Genomic DNA, 21,767 nt, shown 5'->3' on the forward strand with positions numbered 1-21,767 from the left:
ATTTTTCCCCTTCCCCACACCTGTCACACTTCCGGTCTGGACTCCCTGTCCTCCCATTCTCCCTTGCACCTACTCCACTCGGGCGTTCAACTCACCACTCGCCCCAGATTGCTCTCGTCAAACCGTCACCTTAGTAGTGAATCAGGAGCATTTCAGCCAGTTCACTGTCTCTTTCCTGAACCTCCATGCCGTCTAGTTTGGTGAGGGCCAGATTACATAGAGCCTCATAGACCGTAATAAAGGATTCTAGACTTTATTTGATAGATGACGAAAAACCAGCAGAGTTTTTCACAAGAAATCGACATGCTCTGACTTATGATTTCAGAAGACGGCCATGGCGGCTTTCGGAAGAACAGGATAGGGAGGGGGTGTGAGCAGGGAGGTGAACAAGGAGGCTTGTGCAGGAGTCCAAGGGAAAGACGATGGCCCAGTGAGTGAGGGAAGAAAGGAAGGCAGGCATGTGTCCAGGAGGGTGAGGGGATAGGGTTCCCTCAACGTTTTAAGCAACATCTGACATTCAAAAAATTGCAAATTATTTTCTTAAGCCTATAGAGCTGACACACAGGAAGCAGTTCTGAGAAAAGTGCTGATGAGCAACTGGGGGCTTGATATCCACACCCCCACTTCTTAGGAAGCAAGTTGTAGCTGCTGCTGGTCCCAGCACCGTGCCGCACAGGAGCATGCAGGAGCCACGGGACGCCCCCTGCAAGGCCGGCCAGCCCGTGTTTGAACCATTGCAGATCATTTCTGCTGGCACACCGAGCCGACGGGAAGTTTAACCAAGAGTTTGCTATATGATTCCTGTAATCCAAGCAATGGTTGCTAAGTAAATTGAACAAAAACCTTGAAGGTAAAAATGCCCTCTATCTCTGCTGTCCAGGTCAGTCACTTGTACATGTGTATTTCTTCCCTTTAAACGTGCTATCTTTATGAAGTTGTGTTTATTTTATATGGCTGCTGTCACATGTTATTTTCAAATTTATATCCTGCTTTAAAAAAACCAGTATAACTGAAGGAATTTTCCACATGATTTCAAACTCCTCGTTAGTATTCTTTTAAATGGTTATATCGTGTTTCATTGAGTTGATTTGCCATAGTTTACTTAACCATCCTTTCTTCTTCTTTTTTTTCTTTTTACTTAACCATCCTTTCCTTCAGAGGTTCTGTATTTTCCTCTATCAGGAGTAATGGTGCAATAAACACCTTTGTTCACAAAGGGTTTCCTTTCAAAGATACTTTAGATTCTTTCCTTAGGGTAGAATCCCAGAATTACCCGATGGAAGTGCGTAGGCGTTTCTAAGGCACTTCACCAAATTGCTGCCCGAAGGAGTGAAACACTAGTTTCAATATGTGTAAAATGGCTGTTACTGACTTATTTGAAGAGGTGTAAATTGCTTCCAAGACAGCCATTGGATGTGGATAAACTAGAATGGAAGATAAACATTTTTCATCTTGGGGGGGGGGATTGTTTTCAGAAGCTGTCAAGCTCCCTGTCATCAGAAGTATTTAAGCCCTCTCCCCATTTCTGGGGCTCCTGACGGCAGGAGAAGTTGACCTCCCTCCCTGGTGGAAGGGCGGGCTCCGTCAGAGCTTTCCAAAGCGGCATGCCCATCAGAACCTTTTAAAGAGCTTTTGAAAGTTGGACTCTAGATTCTGGGGCTGCGCCCCAAACCTGTCCACTTAGATCCCCACACTGGCTCTTACCATTCAGCGTGATAAAGGAACACAAAGCTAGGGAAAGCCTTTGTGTTGGGCAATGCCAGTGTAGGTCAAAAATAATTTAAATTAGCTGATTATTACTCTAAAAGTGGTTTCAACAAATAATACTTAAACAAAGGAAAATGGCGGTAGTTTAGATGGACAGTGCTAAACCAGGGGTCCCCCCCGCCCCCGCCCCTATGCAGTGTGTGAGGAGAGACTGAGTGGTGTACGTTCCTGTCACTCATTAACTGTGATCAGAGCCCAGTGCCATCAGGACCATTTGAAGAAAAAGTTTTATGAAACACATAGATGTCTATTATTAATCTCTCTCTTTTCTTAAAGTGGAATTTTGCTTATTCCGGGGCTATGTTTTCAATATTTCCCCTATTAATATTCTTAAAAAACTGTCAAATAAAACTTGTATTGATTATAGAAGGGAAATAGATGCTCTTAAAGTACAGACTTAAGGTTTTTATTAGCAGAGAGTCAAGGATTTATCAAAGTTTATTCAGGAAGAGTTTGCCTCTTTTTCCATTCTCAGGGTTCCTAATTTTGAAAAAACTGTGGATGTTTTGAAACAGGATTGTAATCGAGCAGGAAGATACCTTCTTTATGAGTTTAATTGATAGATTTTTTTTGTTCTCAGGTTAAGGAAAGCCCACGACTTAGCATTTGTTGAATGAATGAACAACTGTATGGAATGTGAACGTGGATATGCACGGTGAACATATGGAAATATATGGAAAGCCTCTATGCAAATGTAGCTATTCAGTATCTGGCAGGCCTTTATGAACTTTGTGATCATTGGCAAAATGTTCATTTTTTCCTAATCTCACTTTTCACCTATAAAATGGAGATGACGGAATATAACACAGAGGGTTGACACACAATTCAAATAAGAGGACACAGTGCCTGGAACAGTGTGTGACAGGCCAGCTATGATTAGAGGAACCAAAACCACTCCTTTTGCTTCCTGTTATGTATTTTTGTAAGAGAGGAGGGATCTAAGCTTCTATTTGTCTCTCGTCAACTCCGTCACATCAACGTCTATAGCTATTGGCGTAGCTGATATATTGGTAAGAATTCTTTTTAATTCTATAATTAATGAAAATCTCATAGTAATGCAGAACTCTTTCTTTTTTATTATTATTTTAAAAGATTTTATTTATTTATTTTTAGTGAGAGGGGAAGGGAGGGAGAAAGAGAGGGAGAGAAATGTCAATGCGTGGTTGCCTCTTACATGCCCCCTACTGGGTACCTGGCCTGCAACCCAGGTGTGTGCCCTGACTGGGAATCGAACTGGCTACCCCTTGCTTCACAGGCTGGCATTCAATCCACTGAGCCACACCAGCCAGGGCTCAGAACTCTGTCTTTCTTATGGGCCTGATATATGCTAAAAACTTGATTATCTTGAGTCATGGGAGAAAGAATTGCTCCAGAATTGTGCCTAGCTTTCTGTGTCAAATAGAAATTTTGGGGGTTGGGAGGAGAAGCTTGTATTTTTTCATAGTTCTCTGTAATTCAGAGACAGAACTGTGTTTGGAAACTCCTAGCCCAGGTTTTCATTTCACAGACAAAGACCTGGAAAGACTTCTTCAAAGACGGTCAAGGAGGAGAGCAGTTTCTTATTGACTTTTGATCTTCTACCAGACTCATGAGATCATTCATCCAGTTTATCATTTCAATGAAAATTTTAACCCCGCTTCTTCCAACTGAGCTACCTGGCCAGGACCTTGTACTTTTTTATGATTTTGTTCCCAAAGCTGTTGTTGAGAGCATCTGCTGAGGAGGAGAGACAATCCGCCTAGCGCTGCGGGCCACCAGTGGCGTTGGCAAGGAGCTGGTCTCCGGGCTATGTAAATTCGGCCACTGGTTCCAGGCCCATAGTTAAATTCTGTGAGAACATGTCCACCTCTGCACACGGGCAGAGGAAGCTGGGCAAGGCCCCTCTCTCTGCCCATTCAAACAGGTGACTTTGGAACTCCTGAGCCTTAGACCAGCCACAAGGCATTGTGAGAGCTGCTGGAGACGAGGTGGCCCGGGGCTCTGGAACCCCCACTGACCCTCTGTGTCACCTTGGGCGAGTTTTCTCCTCTATGAAATGGTGACAACGATATCACCCACCTCTTAGGATCAAATGGACTAATGTTTACAATGGAGCTAGAACAGTGCCTGGCATTTAGTAAATGGGAGGTAAGTGCTTTATTAAACGCTCTTCAAAGCACTTTCTGCCTGTCTGGACGGGGTCCCTGGTGACTCTTACAGGGACAGGGGATTAAACCCTGTCAAAACCCATGCTGTTTTGAAATGTGACTTTCTTTATTGGGTCACTAAATGGTCTGCTGCTCTTCTATCCACTGAACTCCCCTCCACCCACAACCAAGGGGCTGCTCTTCCTCTGGTGAGACCACATGGACCCAGCTTTCTTTGAGGCCCCCCTAGACAGTTTAATAGATCACACCCGCCCTTTTCTGCAGCCAGCATACACCAAACCCTGTCTAGACTCAGAGAAACTTGAACTTTGGGTTCCCTCCTTCAACAGAGATCCTTCATATCTAACCGTTGGGTCAAGCTGGCAAGAGGCGGCAATGAAGCTCACATTTTCTGTGAGTCACTGTCGCTGAGTAAAGTCCTCAATCTACAGAGAGAAGGATCTAACTCAGGCTCCACCTCTGGAGCTAGAATATTAATGTTTAATCAGCCCAACACACCATCAGTTATTACCTCTGACCTTCCCTCGAGGCCATAAAGCAGTGAGGACAATAGTCATGGGGAAATGGAAATCTTAAACTGTACTTTTTTTTCTTTTACACCAACTTATTACTTTAGAAAATAGTGACCACCATTCTGAAATTTGTGTTAATCATTCTCTTGCTCGTCATTATAGCCTATCATATGATATACCCTAAAATATAGTTTTTAGCTGTTTGCATGTTTTTGAGCTTTCTATAAATGCAGTCATACTCTATGTGCTCTTTTGTGCCTGGCTCCTGTCACCTGACGTGTTTCTTAGATAAAATAATGTCATTGCGTGTGCTAGTGTGTTCATGCCATTGTGTGGCGTTCTATTGTGCGGCCACGTCAGTCTTCTATTCTGCTCTCGACAGAAATGTCGATTGTTTCCAGTGTTGTGTGTTACAAATCACGGTGCGTTCCTACAGATTGTGCCTGCTGCCCTTGTGTTAATGTAACAGCTTTAATTTTTATGAAGACTGTAGAATCCAGCAAGTGACTGCACCTACCTTTCTTCCTTTGGACCTCAGAGTACCTCGGTGTGATCACTCTTCTCCCACCGAGGTGCTGAAAACTGGAAAGAGCGTTGCTCTCACCCTGACCAGAAGAGAAGGCTGGGTAGGTGGTAGCATCCTAACTTTTTTTGCGCATGTCACACAGCTGATGTTGCCAGACCATGAAGCAGCCGGAATTCCAAGGAGGAAAAGCCTCCCCCCTCCCCGCTCCCCCCAGCTAAAGACAGGATGCATGTTAGACCCAGAAGTTGCAATACCAGGTGGACAGTTAGATGTGAGCCTGGCGCTTGAGGGAGAGGGGTTTACGGGTTGGACGGCAATCGATTTAATTTATGTGTTTGTGTATATAAAGCCCCAGGGCTAGGGGAGATGACTTAGAGGGGGAGTATAGATACAGAGGAGGAAGGCAGTGAAGACAAAAGTCCATATAACATCAGTACTTGCAGCTGGGGAGCTGAGGGGGAACCAGAATAGACGGAGGGGTCAGCGCAGTGGGAAGAGACCCAGAGCCTGGAAGTATTTTGAGGTAAAGGAGAAGTCAACTGTGTCAGCTGCCGCTGAGTGATCTAGTCACAGGAAGACTGAGAACTGAGTATTGCCTTTGATGTATGATGTGATGATGACCTCGAGCATGGCATTTCACTGGAGTGGCAGACACTGAGAGAGTCCAGCTGGGGCAAGTTCAAGAGCTAACACGAGCTGGGAAAGGGAGCAGGAAGAGCGGGTGTAGTTGGAGTGGGACTTGGAATCAAGGACGAATATTTTCTGAAATGCTCACACTACCCCACCATGTTTATTTGCCAGTCGCTGAGGCTCAAATCCCTGGTCTGAGAGAAGGGGATGGATCATCACAAGAGCAGAGTCCTTGGGAGCAGAAAGGCTTTAAAATCCAACCTAGGCGGAGGGGGTGGCAGGAAGGAAGAGCACGAAGCCTTCCTCATCTCTAACAGGAGCAAAAGTGAAGTTTACAGGTACAAACACAGGTAAGGTGAGAGGCTTGAGGGGAGAGATGAAGCCGTTCCTTTCTGACTTGCCTCTACCTTTCTGTGAAGTGTAGGGCAGGTACCACTGACGGGGGGGAGGGGATGAGACTGATGTGATGACGGAGGAGAGAGTATGATGTGATCACCCCAGACAGCAAGGAAGGGAAGCCGTCAGGACATTGTAGGAAAGTTGACAGGTATTCCTAGGTGCCAGATGAGAGTGAAAGTGATGGTCCTAATTTGTTTTTATTTTTAGAGAGAGGGGAGGGAGGGAGAAAGAGAAGGAGAGAAACATCGATGTGTGAGAGAAACATCAACTGGTTGCCTCCTGCACGCCCCCAGCCGCGGACCTGGCCTGACACCCAGGCAGGGGCCCTGACTGGGAATCGAACCAGTGACCTCTTGATTCTCAGGCCGATGCTCAATCCACTGAGCTACACCAGCTAGGGCAATGTTCCTAATTTTGAAGTAAATCAATTCAATTTGGTTCATGCATTAAAAGAAATGAATTCAGCTGTTTAGGGGTAGGTGCAGAGTCCAGGTACAGTTGGGTTAGGCGAAGCTTTGTTTTTTTTCCCAGGTGTATCAGCTAGGATAGTTGTGATGGCAAGTAACAGAAAACCTCCCCCAAACCAGCCTAAACAACACAATAAATTATTTAACTTAAAAGGAAGTTCAGAGGCAGGTCAAGCTCCAGGGCTGGTTGATTCTGTGGCTTGATGATTTGGTCAAGGATCCGAGGCCTTTCCCTCTGGAAGCTGCTGTCCATGTATCACTTTCCCTCTGTGCTTGTATCTTGCTTCTGATGTGACTCCTGGTGGCAGATAGGTGTCTTTGCTTGCCCACTCATGCAGGGCAGGAGAGAAAGAGACGCTTTCACTAGCCAGCCAGTACAGCTGCCACAGGAATGCCACATGCTGGGAGGCTTCCGTCAGGCCTCCTTCAGGAGGGCTGCGGGGTTACAAGGGCAGACTTAGACCAGTGGTTCTCAGAGTGGGATTTTTAGACCAGCAGCATTAGCATCCCCTGAGAACTTACTGAAAACATAAATTCCCAGGCCTCCATTGAGATCTCTCAAACGGGAATGGTGTGGGGCCAGGCAGTGACTGCCTTAACAAGCCTTTCAGGCGACCGTGACACAGCAAAGTCCGAGGACCATGGGCTTAGGGTGGTATGGTGACTACCACTAACAAAATGAGTGTCTGTTCAGAAGGGGGGAGTGGGAAAGAGGCATCTCCTGGGGTCTGCTCCACCAGAGGAGCATCTCAGAGTGCGAGGGAGCCAGCAGAGTCGAGGGTGTTTGCAAGGGAGGGCGTCTAGGGCTGGGCCCCGGAGTCCCAGTTGTGTAAGAAGGGGAAGGAGGGCACAGAGGAACGAGGGATAGTGGGAAAGTGAGATTAGCCAAGTGAAGATCTCGATGAGGCTGGAGAACTGAAAGGAGCTGGTGGGATAGACAGAGTGGCTGCCCTGAGAAGTACCCAGAGACCTCCAGCTACAGGGTGTGTCACTGCGAAAAGACACTGCACTAACACCCCACGTACTGAGGGCTGCTCCCGGCCAACTAATGAGTGTGGCAGAGACACCGAGGTCGGCCCACTCAGGGGCACACACTTCTTAGATGGCTGACTTTGGCTCGAGGACCCTCCCCCCCCACAGCTTGGACGAACCCTCCTTGGATGGCCTGACAACCCAAGGCTCTTCCACTCCACCTTCTCTCCCACTCTCCTCACTCATTTTAGCCTCGAACTACGGCCTACAGCTCTCTCAGCCAACCCTCTCCCCATTTCTGCTCACGTGGACACTTCCCCTGTTAAACCCTTGCATGTTTGAGCCCATCTTGGCATCTGCGTCTCAGAGGACCTAGACGAGTCCAGAGGCTGATGGTCCTTGAGTGGAGTTTGAAACAGCTTAAGCGTCAGGCACTGTGCTCTGCTAGTCTAGGAAGTAAATCACTTGGTGCTGGGCCTGCACCCAACCAGTGAGATCAAGTCGCCTAGCTGATCGTTGCAGGGCAGCATGGGAAAGGTGGTAGTAGGGACACACTGGGCAGCCCCAGCCACCCTGGAGTTGACTGGGGCATCCTTAGGGGTGGTGGGAAGATGGTGACACTTCCGATCGGCTGGATATCCCACTAGCTGGAGACACACCCATCTGTTTAGTGACAGGCCTGGTGTTCAGTTGCTGGCCTCTTAGGTGTCCCCACAAATGCCTGAATAAGTATAGCTCAGCTGCCCGCTGAAGGAGCGCATTATGATCATCTCCCCTTGTTTCCCTCCACTGTGGCCACCAGCAGATGGCAGCAGAGAAGAGGGGCACGTATTTAATAAAGGTTTGGTTACGATCACGAAAAAGTCCATGTGTCTGCATTTCTCTAATATTTCCCTTGTGGCTGGCACCCTGCACTGAGTGCTTCCATCCTCACTGATCTCACCAGGTGACTGTGAGGGACCATGCTTGTGGGCTGCTGGGAAAACGGCTGGCTGCTCTAAGGTGTGGTGTTGATGACAACTCTACCTCACTTGGGCTCCACACACCTAAGGAAGGACTGAGCTCCATTCTCAGTGGGCTCCACACTCCCAGACTGAAGGGAATGCTGGCCCCTTTTGGATTCTTAACCTGAAATCTAGGGCCCATGACTGGACATGAGGGAGAGGGGCTCTCCTGGAGTTATGTGTGAGCAGGTTTGCCTGTGTGTGCATTGGAGGGGCATAGAAAGGGGTTGGGTCTATCGCTTTCATTATTTCTCAGGAGTTGCTGGCATCCTGCCCTAGCTGGTTGTGGCTCAGTGGATTGAGTGCTGGCCTGGGAACCAAAGGGTTGCAGGTTCAATTCTCAGTTGGGGTGCATGCCTGGGTTGCAGACCAGCCCCCCTCCCCTTGGGGGCACATGAGAGGCAACCACACATTGATGTTTCTCTCCCTTTCTCATTCCCTTCCCTTCTCTCTAAAATAAGTAAATAAAATCTTTTTTAAAAGAAAAGGCATTTTTTTAAAAAAGAGTTGTGACATCAAAAATATTAAGGGTGAACAACTTCTTTTCAAGAGGATAATATCCAAGCCAAACCTTAGAGGAGAAGGGTGTGGGTTGTGCGAACGTTGCCTTCCAAGCTGACCTCTTGTTAGGGTCATCCCCTTTTAGTTTAGAAGGAAGGCCCCTTCGCCTGCGGTAATGTAAGAAGTATTATGGAACTCTGTAGGATAGAAATGAAAGGGGGTGGCTTATGGGACAAACGGGAATTGATTTTGCTCCTTCATCCATCCTGTATCATAAGACCGTAAAACACCATCTTGGGAAACTGAACTAAAATAAAAAAGCATCATAGTTTTTCTTTCCTTTCTTTGTTGTAGGCAGCAAATTTAAGTAGTCCTAGATGTTTTCATATTAACACGTGAAAGTTTTGTTTAGCAGATATAGGTACCAAGAATGGCCGTTGGAAATTGCATGACAAACTTAATTGTGTTACAAAACAATGCCAAACGACAGAAGGCAAGTTTTCAAAGCCTGTTTGTCTGCCCTTTTCCCCCTGTCCAACACTAGAGGGAGCTACACTCCACAGAGACGGCTCCCTTCACTATCCGAACCCGCTGTTGCAATGCTGGGCTCTCTTGTGGATATTTTCCATTGTATGCCCCGAGATGAGGAATAAAAGGAAGAGAAGTACCTTGTTCCATTTGAATACTTGTCATTAGGGGCCCGGCAGACCCTTCCAGGTGTCTGTTCAGGTGAGGAGGCTGTCGCCCACCCCAGAGGGAGCTTCTCAGCACGCAGGGTAGGGCAGCCCGCAGGCCCTTCCACCAACTCTTCTTTTTTGGAACGAAAAGCCAACCTCTCCATTCCTTGGCAGGTGACTGAGCTGATAGATTAATAGATATACAAATAGAATAGTGAACATGCTAAGGAATTTATGAGCTCGATTATGATCTTATTGATAAGAGGAAAACATTATGATGTTGATGGGAGATCGATGGCAGGTTCATTCACTTCTTTCTATTCACAAGTTTCTATCACCTGTTCTAGCTACAGACTGAATGGTGACACCAGAAGTGCACTGACTTTGATGACAGCTGCGGGGTGGTCCTCAGAGTTGGTCTCAGGCTCTTTCTTCTTTTTTTTTTAACTTGTGGTAAAATATAAATAACAAAAGTTACCATTTTAATTACTTTCAAGTGCGCTGAACACATTCACATTCTGAAACTCTGTATCTCTTTGTTAAACAGAAATTCTCCCTTCCCTACTACCTGCCCCCCACCCCCAGGCCCTGGTAACCTCTGTTTTGCTTTCCGTCTTTCTGAATTTGCCCACTCTAGGTACCCCATGTAAGTGGAATCACACAGTGTTTGTCCTTCTGTGCCTGGCTTATTTCACTCAGCATAATGTCGTCAAGGTTCATCCGTGCAGCAGGTGTCAGAAGATCCTTCGTTTTTAAGGCTGAAAAATATTCCACTGTATCTATTGCCCCATTTTACTTATCCATTTATCCATTGGTGGATATTGGGGTTGTTTCCATGTTTTGGCTGTTGTGAATAATGCTGCTGTGAATGTGGTTGTACAAATATCTGTTTGAGTCCCTGCTTTCAATTCCTTTGGGTATATACCTAGGAGCGGAATTGCTGGATCATATGGCAGTTCTATGTTCACCTTTTCTGAGGAACTGCTAGACCGTGTTTCAGTGCAGGTGGACCATTTTGCATTCCCACCAACAGTGCACAAGGCTTCATTCCACACCCTCACCAACACCTATTGTTTTTTGTTTTTGTTTTTTTAATCATAGCCATCCGAATGGGTATGAGGTGGTATCTCATTACCATGAGGTGGTTTTGACAAGCTCGGTTTATTCGGTTTTATCAGGGACTTAGATGGAAGAAAGAAAGGGTGCTTATCTGACTTGTTCATCAGCGGAAGGTGGAAAGCATAGCTGATGTGTTAAATGACAGAATTGGGAACCAAAATAAACTTGATCAGTCCTACCAGGGGCTGGCAAACAACAGCCCATAGGCCAGTCTGGCCTGCTGCCTGTTTTTGTAAACAAAGTTTCATTAGAGCTCAGCCATGTCAGCTGTTTACGCATTGTCTGTGGCTGCTTTGGGGCTACTGCGGCAGAGTTGATTTGCGGCCCCAGGGACCGGATGGGTTGCAAAGCCTGAAATATTTACTATCTGGTCCTTCACAGAAAAATGTTGGCTGCCCTCTGGGTTTTACAAAAGGGGCAGATTGAGCCAGAAAAGATTTCATCTGTATGAAATATTTGTACCTGATATATTAAAAAATCAAATTGCAACAAAGAAGTGGGGATCCATGGCTTCATAAAAATAATAGATGGTTTTCTTAACAGCACGTTAAATATGACTCAACATGGTGATGAATGAGACTGGCAGAAATCGATTGGGATTTAGGCCACATTAATAGGAACAGGCAGCTAGACAGAACAGTGCTTTTTCATGTTGACAGCACGTTGGTATCACCTAGAAGCTTGAAAATACATTGATGTCAAATCTGGGGAGAATCTGATGTAAACGGCCTGAGGTGTGGCCTGGGCATCAGGATTGTAAAAGCTTCCCAAGTGATTCCAATGCACAGGCCAGGTCGGAACCCTGAGACATTCCTGTTCTCCTGGGCTCAGGCCCAGTCACACCTATGGTTCATTCTCAGCTGCCCCATTTAAGGGAAATAAAGACAAGCTGGTTCCTTCGCAAGGAGCAGTCAGAGTTGTGAAAGAACAATTGAGAACTTAGAAACCTACAGATTCTGGAGAGACAGTAGGGACTTTGAACTTGGCATTCAGTGTTTGAGAGCCGTCGCCTGGAAGAGACTTCTTTTTAGAGCAGGCTCTGAAAAGAGAAGCTGGGAATAGAGAATAGGAGTTACTAGCTAGCATTCCTTTGTACAAAATAAAAATTTAAAAACAGCACTATCCAAAGAGGGAAGCAAAGAGTCCCCTTTTGAGGGACAAGCCAAGGGGTCCCCTCCACCAGGTCGTTGGCAGGGATGTCACAGAGCAGATCCGGAGGGGATGGGCGACAGCAATAGTCAGAGAGAGGCAGTCCCAACAGCAAGCGCGGACTGGTGCCTCCTGGTATCGGGCGTTGTGCTAGGATCCGGGGCTTGTGCAGTGTGACCCGCAAGCAGCCTGATGGGTGGTCTTCTAGCCTGGGCTTCCCTGATTCTAGAACATTCAGTGTGTCAACAGCCAGAAATACAAGGCTGAGTTTCAGCAATAATGAGGCTGTCTTTAAACAAACCCTCGGGCCCTGGCTGGTGTGGCTCAGTGGATAGAGCACTGGCCTGTGAACCAAAAGGTCACCAATTCCCCAGGGCACATCCCTGGGTTGCGCATGCCAGGTCCCCAGTAGGGGCACATAAGAGGCAACCACACGTTGGTGTTTCTCTCCATTCTTTCTCCTTCCCTCCCCCTCTATAAAAATAATTTTTAAAAACTTAACAAAAAATAAACAAACCATCAGGCAGTGACCTAAGAAGATGAGAGGTAGTATTCAAACACTTTTGTTTAGAATCCCGAATGTCAGAGCCTCAAGGAAGGTGAGAGGTGAACTAATCCCCTTTCTCCCCCTCGATTTCAGATGAAGAAACTGAGGCCCAGACAGAGTCCCAAGGCTGGTCCTGGGAAATCCATGTAATACACAGATCCTCTGACACCCAGAACAGCTTTCTTGCTCCATTGCCATCAAATAGTCCTACCCTTGCTCAAAACACTGGGGCTCCCCTCCTCCCAAGGAGCTGCTTTCAGAGCCAGTTAAGTGGGCACACAGGAGGATCAATCTCTGTATTGATACATTTTGACTGTGATTCAGACCAGCCTGACAGAGCCTCTTTTTTATGCTCCAGACTTGACTCTGAATGACTCACGACGTATTTGCAAGAATTAAATCAGCTCACAAAGAATGCATATTGCCATGATTGAAGATTTACAAGGAAGGAGCTTTTGTTCCTAAACTGCTTTCAAAGTAACTTCCAAAGAAGGGCCGCCAAAGATAGGCAGAGCACTGTCCGAGTTCCTGACTTGGGGCCCAGCTGCTGGGAGAAACTCTGCCGAAGAGTCCGGCAATCCACATCCCCACCCTCCTGCACCCAGCGAATTCTGGTAAACTGGCCACAGGTCACCCATGCTGGCTGCCCCCCCACGAGACAGGCAGGCTGCCCTTTGGGAGGAGGCTGCCGAGCTAGGGTGACACACTGCAGCACCCCACCTCTGTACCCACCCCAGGCCAGGCATCACGTCACCAAGGTGAGTGTCACTCCTGGGCAGAGGTGACTAGCAGAACGGTGTGCCTCCTCTACTCTGGCTCCTTCCCCAGCAGGCAGCTGAGCATAAATTACTCCCATGCCCCAGGGGAGGGTGGAGCCACAGGAGGGAAAGAACCTGGGTCAGAACCGGTTTGACACTTTATCTGAACAGCAAATAAACTTTTACCCGTTAAACCATTAAAATATGGAGATTTATCTGTTATAGTAGCTAGCCTAATCCTAATACAGCCACCAAACTCCCATTTCACTGAAATGGCAACATAAACACAGCCTATCACAGTGCCTGGCACAGCCTGGGGACTCGGTGAATGTGTACGGGGTGAAGGAGTAAATGAATCTAATGTATATGGTGAATGGTACATTTTGCCAAGAGGAAGTTGGGGATACTATGAAATAACTGAGAACGCAACGAGCGTTTTAATGCCTGCTGAGCACTGGTTCTCCAGCTGCACATGGGAGAAAGTGAGGGGAATGGGGTGCAGAGAAAGAGCTGGCCACACTTGGAAGGGATTTCCAAGTCAAATGAGGTTATTTTCATGCACAGAGAGCTCTGCACACAGACGAGGAGCCTTTCCTCTGCAGTGAACTGAGGGTTCTTGTCTGCCTCAGTGTCACCACCTGGACATGCTGCCTCCTGGGACTGCAGAGGTGGAGGTGATGAGCACCTGGACTGTCCTTTGTTTCACAGGCAAGGAAGCCACTGCCCAAGGAGGTGGACAGCTCACCTCGGGTCCCTTGACCATCAACAGTCCTGCAACCCAAAACTGGAAAGGGCGGATTAAGGGTGGGGATCATAGAAACCAACTACCCAGATTTGACTCTTGACTCTGCTGCTTGCAAATCTCTTAACTTCCTCATTCTTCTGCTTCCTCGTGTTCAGAATGGGGATAATTAGAATAGTACCTACTGCATGGGGTTGTTGTGGAGATTAGATGAGTTAATATATTCTAAATACTCAGGGACATGGAGCATAGTAGGTACACTAGGGAAGCGTTTGTGGTTGTTATATTATTACTGTTGAATTCACATCAGCATCCGTCTCCTTTGTCAGCATTCTCAGGCATTCAGAAAGAAGACATTCAAACTGTGGAAAGCAGAGAACCACAATCAGGCAGAGGACGCCAGGAAGTTCTTGTAGGAACACAGAGCCCAAGAAACCAAAACCTTGTAGAGTAAACTGAATGGATTGATATTTGGCACACGTGAAGTACTTCATTAAAGGAGTGGAGGAGTCAGGCCCCATTGTCTCAGGAATGTCCTAAAGAGAGAGTAAATACTATTATTCTTCAGTGTATAAAGGAAAATGAAATGCAATGAGTATAAAATTAACCCTAAAACAGAGAGAACATAATATAAAAAGCAGCCCAGGAAATGAACATGGTCAAACACTGCTTTTCTTTGGTTAATGGTGATTTCAGAAGACATCAGCTGTCATGGATTTAATATTGCAAATCATGGAATGATTTACACAGCTGCTTAAATTGGGTTAGTTCTTCATTGAACAAAGCACATTGTCTCTCAACAACCTCCATTGCAGGTTGGAATTCCTTAATACATCCATGGCAGATGGTTGCCGGCTTCCGGTTGGGTGTTCAGTGATGGGAGCCTTGGGGAGGCACGAGGAAGCCCACTCATTCCTGGGCAGCTTCAGCTGTTAGAGAATTCTTCCCTAGACTCAGCCAACCACCCGCCCCCCTGGGGTGCCAGCCCATCGTTCCTACCTTTATCTTCTGTGTGAAACATAATCAGTCTCTATGTTTTCTCCCTTTTGATTGTGGTAGAGTGGAGTTAGACCTTTCTAGGGAGAATGCTGGCCTTGACATTAACTTAGCTATTAGACTTCAAATAAGTTGCTTAACCTCTTGTTGCCTTGATTTTTGTATCTTTAAAGGTGTGTGTTGACTTTTCAGAAGGTGCTTGTGAAGGTTAAAGTTAAGAACTTGCCATGATGCTTCAGAGAGGGAGTATAATGGGTTGAACAGTGGCCCCCAAAGGCTATAGCCCCCGTCCTAATCCTTGGAGGTTGTGGGTATGACCTTTTTTGGAAAAAGGGTCATGGTGGGTGTAAATAAGTTAAGGATCCTGAGATGAGATCATCCTGGATTATCCAGGTGGTCCTTCAACACAACGACAAGCATCCTATAGGAGATGGGCAGAGGGAGATTCGAGACTTGGAAAGTGTCATGTGGAGACAGAGGGAGAGATGGGAGGGACCCCAAGGAAGCATGAGGCCTGCTGGGAGCCACCAGAGGCTAGAGGGTGCAGGAAGGATTCTCCCCTGGGACTTGCAGAGACCACATGGCCCGGATGACACCTTGACTTCAGACTTCTGAACTCTAGAACTGTGAGGGAAAACATTTGTTTTGTTTCCAGTTACGGCATCGGTGACAATTTGTTACAGCATCCACAGGGAACTGATACAGAAGACACTTCCCGCCCTGGGGATTCCTTTCATTCAGAGCCTGGAGGGTCTCCGCTGGGGAAGTGAACCCCTTGGAGCAATCTGACATTTCATAACCAGGCAGAATGGGAGGGGAGGCTTGCTGTGAAGTGAAAAACTCAAATAGGTGATTAAGGAATTAATCTGTCACAAGGCACACGATGACATCTAAGTGAGCAAGAGGCATCCTGAGTTCATAACCGCCACAAGGCCAGACAGGCTCTGGGGAGTCACTGACAGGTCTGGCCCGAGGGGAGGAAATGCTGCCTGAGGGTCGGGCGTGGCCACCTCGGGGCCCAGGGAAGCAGGAAGGCGACCAGGCTGGCTGGAATTCCCAGGTGACGGGGCATCAGCCTGCCGCTGGCTGGGACTTGCCTGTCTGCCGGGAAGAAGTATTTATCTCCTCTGGCCCTCAGCTTCCTAAAATGGGGAAAAAAACAATAATGTTCTAGCTCTAAGAATATTGCTGCGAGCTAATTTATTCATGGCTGTGACACATGTAACATTTTTTTTTTAAATGAAGTCCCTGGTGTGTTGTTAATGGGGCCATAAATATGCACAGACAGCTCAGAGGAGCTGTCGCTCTCAGTCTACACGTGATTGTTCCTGTGTCAGGATAGGCCGGCTTGTGCTGTGGTGACAGACCGCCCCCATCTCAGCAGCTTCAAACAATAGGTGGTGGTATGGGCTGGATTTTGTCCCCCCCAAAAAACATTTCATATGTTGAAGTCCTAACTCTCAGGACCTCGGAAGGTGGCCATATTTGGAGATAGGATCGGTAAGAGGTAATTAAATGAAAATGAGCTCATTAGGATGGGCTCTACTCTGATATGACAGGTGACCCTTATGAGAAGGGAAAATCTGGACACGGAGCCACGCAGAGAGAAGACAGTAGGAACCTCGGAACAAGATGGTCAGTCATCTCTGAGCCCCGGAGAGATGCTTGACCCAGGCTCTCCCCATCCCCGCTCTCGCCACTCCTCAGCAGGAGCCAGTGATGCTGGGCCTCACTCCAGAACTGGGAGAAAACAATTTTCTGTTGGTTAGGCCATCCACTCGGAGGTACTTTGTTATAATATTCCCAGCGCACTAATCCACAGGTTTATTTCCTACTCATGTGAAGCATCTATTGGGGTCTGGCAAGAAGGCTTTGAGAATGGTGGTCACTCGGGAACCCTGGCTGACAGAGCAGCCACCGTGTCGAACGTGGCCAGTTGTGCCAGAAAGATAGAGAGCTAGGGGGATCTTGCATCGATCGGTAAATGCTCTGGCTCAGGAAGGCACACGTCACTTCTGCTCTTGGCTCCTGGGCCAGAATGAGTCATGTGACCTCATTCAACCGCAGTCCTACCCGTGCCAGTGAGGTGAAGTCACAGTCCTGGTCCAAATGTGGAAACATGTCTCTTGTGTGCGAAGACCTACCCTGAGCCCCCAGAGCTGCTGCAGGCGTTCAGCTCACCACTTCCGCCCAAGAAACAGGAATGCTTTCCTTTGCTCTGCCACTGAAAGTCGCTAAAATCCTCAAAGCCTGTCTGTCTCATAAATAACTTCTGAAATGTTTCTCAAACTGGCATCCAAGTCCCCAGAGTTCTCGAGGAGAAATTATGTGTCCTCCTCTTGATGATAGCCTATAAAAAATAACATGAACATGATTTATTTCATCTGGATTTCAAGCCATCACACTTGGTGTGCGAAGGGCCAGACAGTAAATATTTTAGGCTTTTTTGGGCCATGTGGTTTCTATTGCAATCACATAACTCAGCTCTGCAGTGCAAATGCAGCCATAGCCTGTAACGTAAACGAGGAATGAATGGGTGCAGCTATGTTCATAATCAAACTTTGCTTACAACATCAGGCGGCAGGCAGGCTTTGGGCCACGGGCCATAGCTTGTCGATCCCTGATCTGTGTGATTTTAGTGCCAGAATGTGCAACGGCATTTTAATCTACTCTGGCCCAATGGAAGCCGAATGACATAAAGCTTTGATGGGTGAACGAATATTCGCTGTGTTCCAAGAGCGAAAAGCGGTGGGGGAATGGAGTCATGCTGGGGCGCCCAGGGTAATCCTCGCTCCAGATGACAAAGACAGCATGTTGTGATAGTTGGCATCACTTTCAACAGCAGTGTCATTGGGGGATTTGGATGGGAGGCTCCAGAGCCAGACCTGGGTGGGTTCAAATCCTGGCTCTCTCACTTCCTCTGGTCTGGACTTGGGCCAGTTACCTACTGAACCTTTCTGTGTCTCAGCTTCCCCGCATCGGTGAGTGAGACCAGCAGCACAGTCCTTGTTTGGAAGGGTTGTTGGGGGCTTGGTTGAGTTGATTCACAGGAAGCACTTGGAACAGCTCCTGGTACTTATTAAGTACTAATAACTGTCCTAATCACAGGCGACATGCTTATGCTTCGCTATGCGTGCCACTCATCAAGACAGTTCATTAGGGATAACTGGGGTAGTGATGAGGCAAAGAGAAAATCCTTCTGTTCTTAGTACCAGCAACATATAGAATAGCTAGCTACCTATTCAATGCTGAGTTTAATAATTCAAGCTGGCTAGCCCTATGTTTGAACCAACAAGCCAATTTTACAGAGTGACCAGGAGGCTCGTGATGACAACTGGCCTTTGGATTCTGCTTGTAAGAAGACTTGGTACATGTACGCGGTCTTATATTCAGCAGAGTAGCAGAGTCTTGGATGTACTTATACAATTCTTTATGATACATTTGAATTTTTAACAGTATTGAGGATCAAACAGAAAAAAATTAAACACATAGAACAGACCCCAACCTATATTTTCTACCATGAAACCCAATGAAAGCAATTTAATTTTAGAACAGATTCATTTGTCACATGAAGTTGTGTTGCTCATTTGAATTTGATCAATGTTATAGCATTTTGAAAATTTGCAAATGCATTTTGGCTTTGGAGCTTGCACGCAGTTTAGATAAGAGCTAAAAGTAAACGGAGATAAAGGAGATCGCATAGAAATATGTGTTTGTACATATTCAAGTTTATCCCCAACGAGAATGGAGGCTAGTGATGTCTGACTTGTTTTGACCATTGCCTTCTTTCAGATTCCTAGAACAATATTATGTTTAGATGCTTATAAGAAATATTTGATAAATTATATTGAATTAACATTATAATACAAATAATTAAGGTTAACTTTAGATAGCTGTGATTTAGTAGTTTATTCAAAACCATATGTTCACATACTGTCTCTGCAGTAATAATTCCTGGAGTGGGTTCGACCCTGCTGAACTGTGTCCTCGAGTGTTGCTGTAACTGCTGGGGGCTGTGAGCCCACCTTATCTCTTGCCCTGTAGCAGGTAATCTACACTCACCTGGACTTTTTGAGATATTAAGTAACGAAAACGAAAGGAATCCAGATTAGAGAAAGGAAGGATTTTATTTTTTAAGGACTTGAACAACCAAGTCATAATAAAGGGAGGGGGTTCCTTTCCGGCCTCAGAAACAGTTAAAACCAAGTGTTTGAATACCCCAGGCACAAGCACTCAGTCTCAGTCTCTCTCAGTGTCTCTCTCTCTCTCTCTCTCTCTTATCTATCTGTGCTTCCTTTTCCCCCCACTACTTCCTTCTCTCTCTCCTACTTTCTCCTACTGCAGAATGGCTTCCTCCACTCGCTGGAGCTGGCCTGACTGTTGGATCTTTCCCTTAGCTCCAATTTGGAAACCTGGAGAAACATTCTGATCGGTCCATTTTGGGGTGGGCCTCCCTCTGCCCCGATCTACCCGGACAGCATCTGCTAGCCCAACTCCATCCCCGTTAGCTGTGGTTCTAGGAGCTGGGGGGCCATGGCCACCCTCTTTACAGTGTTTGCCGACAGGGAGACGAGGAACCCACCACCACTTATGTTCACACACAGACCTTTCCTTTATTAACTTCCTGTCCCCTCTTCAGAGTTGATTCCCTGATCACCCATCACAGCTTAACCTTAGTAATTAACCTCACTGTGCCTTCTGTGGATTTCTGTCAAGAAATCTCCTAAATTCCCAGAAGTGCCTGATCCCAGGGTTCTCACACCTTCAGGTGGGACCCGAGGTCTGAGGTTAGCCTCTTCACGTCCCTTGGTAACTTTCTCACACTTTTCACTTGGTGCACTTATGGTGGCTGCACTCTGTAGAGAGCAAGTGCGTCTGCCCCTCCTTCCCTCCCCACTCGGTGCCCTGAGCTCCATGAGGTCGGGCCCTCTTCTTTTCTCCCTGCACACCCCACATCTAGCAGGTTGCCTGGCATGGATTAGCTACTCAGGTGAATGAATAAATGCCTGGGGTGGTGGGGGATAAGGGCCTGGGGCGGTGGGGGATAAGGGCCTGGGGCAGTGAAACGGAGGAACCTACACTAGACTCAGGGCCGGGAAGACATCCCTGGTGCAATGCTGTGAGGTCTGGGGTCTGATGCTCAGGTGAGAGCGTCTGGCAGAAAGGCGAGGCACAAAGCCCCACCTGGGGTAAGTCCTGTGGGCGGAGAAGTCACACAAGGAATTAGTGCCACAGCCAGGCCTAGAATGCGGCTCTGCATTCCCTGTGCCAGTCAGGAGAGCCCTTGGGTTTGGTTCTGTTCTGGAGGGATTATAGTAGGTCACCACGTTTTCAGCTCCAACATGATTAAAATCAGTATCCAAACGCTTGCATCGAATCAGAGGACTCTTAATATTTAATATTCCATTGGCTCTCAAGAGGAAACTGTAATTGCCTATTAGTCATAATGCAGCTGGCACCAAATTATGAGGCACAGACAGCACACTCTACGCATGTGTGTGTGAGACAGACAGAGAGACAGAGAGAGAGAGGAGTGCATAATGAGAAAATGCAAAATAGCTTAGAAGGATTCAGAAAATAAATAAGTAAAAGAGTCTATGAAAGAAGAAAAGCATGGAGTCATTTATTTAAATTATTTGATTGACTCGGAAATGGAGTTAAAATCACAAATGGATAGAGGAGGCGATGCTCTTAAAACCCAAAGAAAACCCTTTCACCGTCTATGTTTGTTTAGAAGAGTTCCGTGCTAATCCAAACACAGTGTGAAGCCGCCTAAAATAAGTTTCAGGGCCCTTAGTGCAGCTAACATCAGGAAGGAATCAGAAGAATCCGCCATCTACCCGAAGTTAAAGATGCTTTGCCTGGCCGAAACCCTTCTTACCTGAGCAGAAACACCAATGCATTAACAGATATTTAATGGGGACTTAACCACAGGCAGGGTGCTTACAGAGGTGTTTCCGAGAATAGCAGCCCATTTTCTTGGCTGTCCTGGAAGATCTCTTCACATCAAATAATTGCACCTTGGATCCATTTGTCAATTGCAACATCACAGAGCTGGAGATTCTCCATCAAGAATTCATATCTTATCTCTCTCATTATTTGTCTTTCTCTTTCATCAGCCTCAAAATGGAGCATGAGCTCATGTTCTCTCTGTTTCTCCTTTTCCCCTCCCTTCCTCTTTTCTTGTGCCATTGGGGGGGGGTTGTATAGGAGATATGGCCACAGATTGTCCAGCTCAACTGGACTCCTTCAAGAGTTGTCCTGGGTGGCCTGGAAAATTATTCCCCTATATACGAAACTGCCCTGAGGACACCAGGACGCTCTTGCCATTATACAATGACATGCCTGGCATATAGCAGTAAGTGATAACTGAGTTCCTTTTCCTCTTCCACCCTGACGAGCTCTCCTCATTTATTCCCCATTTCTTATACCATGATTTGGCCCTTAACAACCACATATGTAAGACTGGTGTGGATTAGCTACTCAGCGAATGAGAGGCTAATCCATGCATTTGTAGCAACAGGGTTCAGGAGACACTATTCTAACATATGGCACCTTGGTGTGTGGAATAGTTTAAGCGGAAGGAATTTGAAAAACACAGGCAGGAAGGATTCTCTGACTTTCCCGGAAGCAAGTCATAAGACCCTCATGGGAGAGGCACCCTCCCTATGCCAGGAGGAAAGGGGCATGCTGTCTCTAAGAGGGAGAGATGCTAGAGGAATCGGGACAAACGAGCCTCCCACGCTTCCCCAGATCACCACACTTACCCTTGTTTTTCCCTATTCCCCCACGTCTGTCCACTTTTCAGCAACCTAGCCTAACAACACTCCAGTTTAACCACTTCTTCGGGTCTT

At 46.8% G+C, this 21,767-nt stretch overlaps 1 long non-coding RNA gene across 1 annotated transcript in view; it reads left to right on the forward strand.

Moving 5' to 3' along the window:
• The first annotated feature begins 2,935 nt into the window (after positions 1–2,935).
• LOC123478712 (uncharacterized) overlaps positions 2,936–21,767 on the forward strand; it is a 35,934-nt gene continuing 17,102 nt past the window's right edge. Inside the window, exon 1 of the long non-coding RNA XR_006654015.2 lies at positions 2,936–5,932. This is a non-coding gene — a long non-coding RNA (uncharacterized lncRNA). The remainder of the gene's footprint in view (positions 5,933–21,767) is intronic.

The sequence above is a fragment of the Desmodus rotundus genome, chromosome 10 (genome assembly GCF_022682495.2).
Source record: "Desmodus rotundus isolate HL8 chromosome 10, HLdesRot8A.1, whole genome shotgun sequence".
Classification (NCBI taxonomy): Eukaryota; Metazoa; Chordata; class Mammalia; order Chiroptera; family Phyllostomidae; genus Desmodus; species Desmodus rotundus.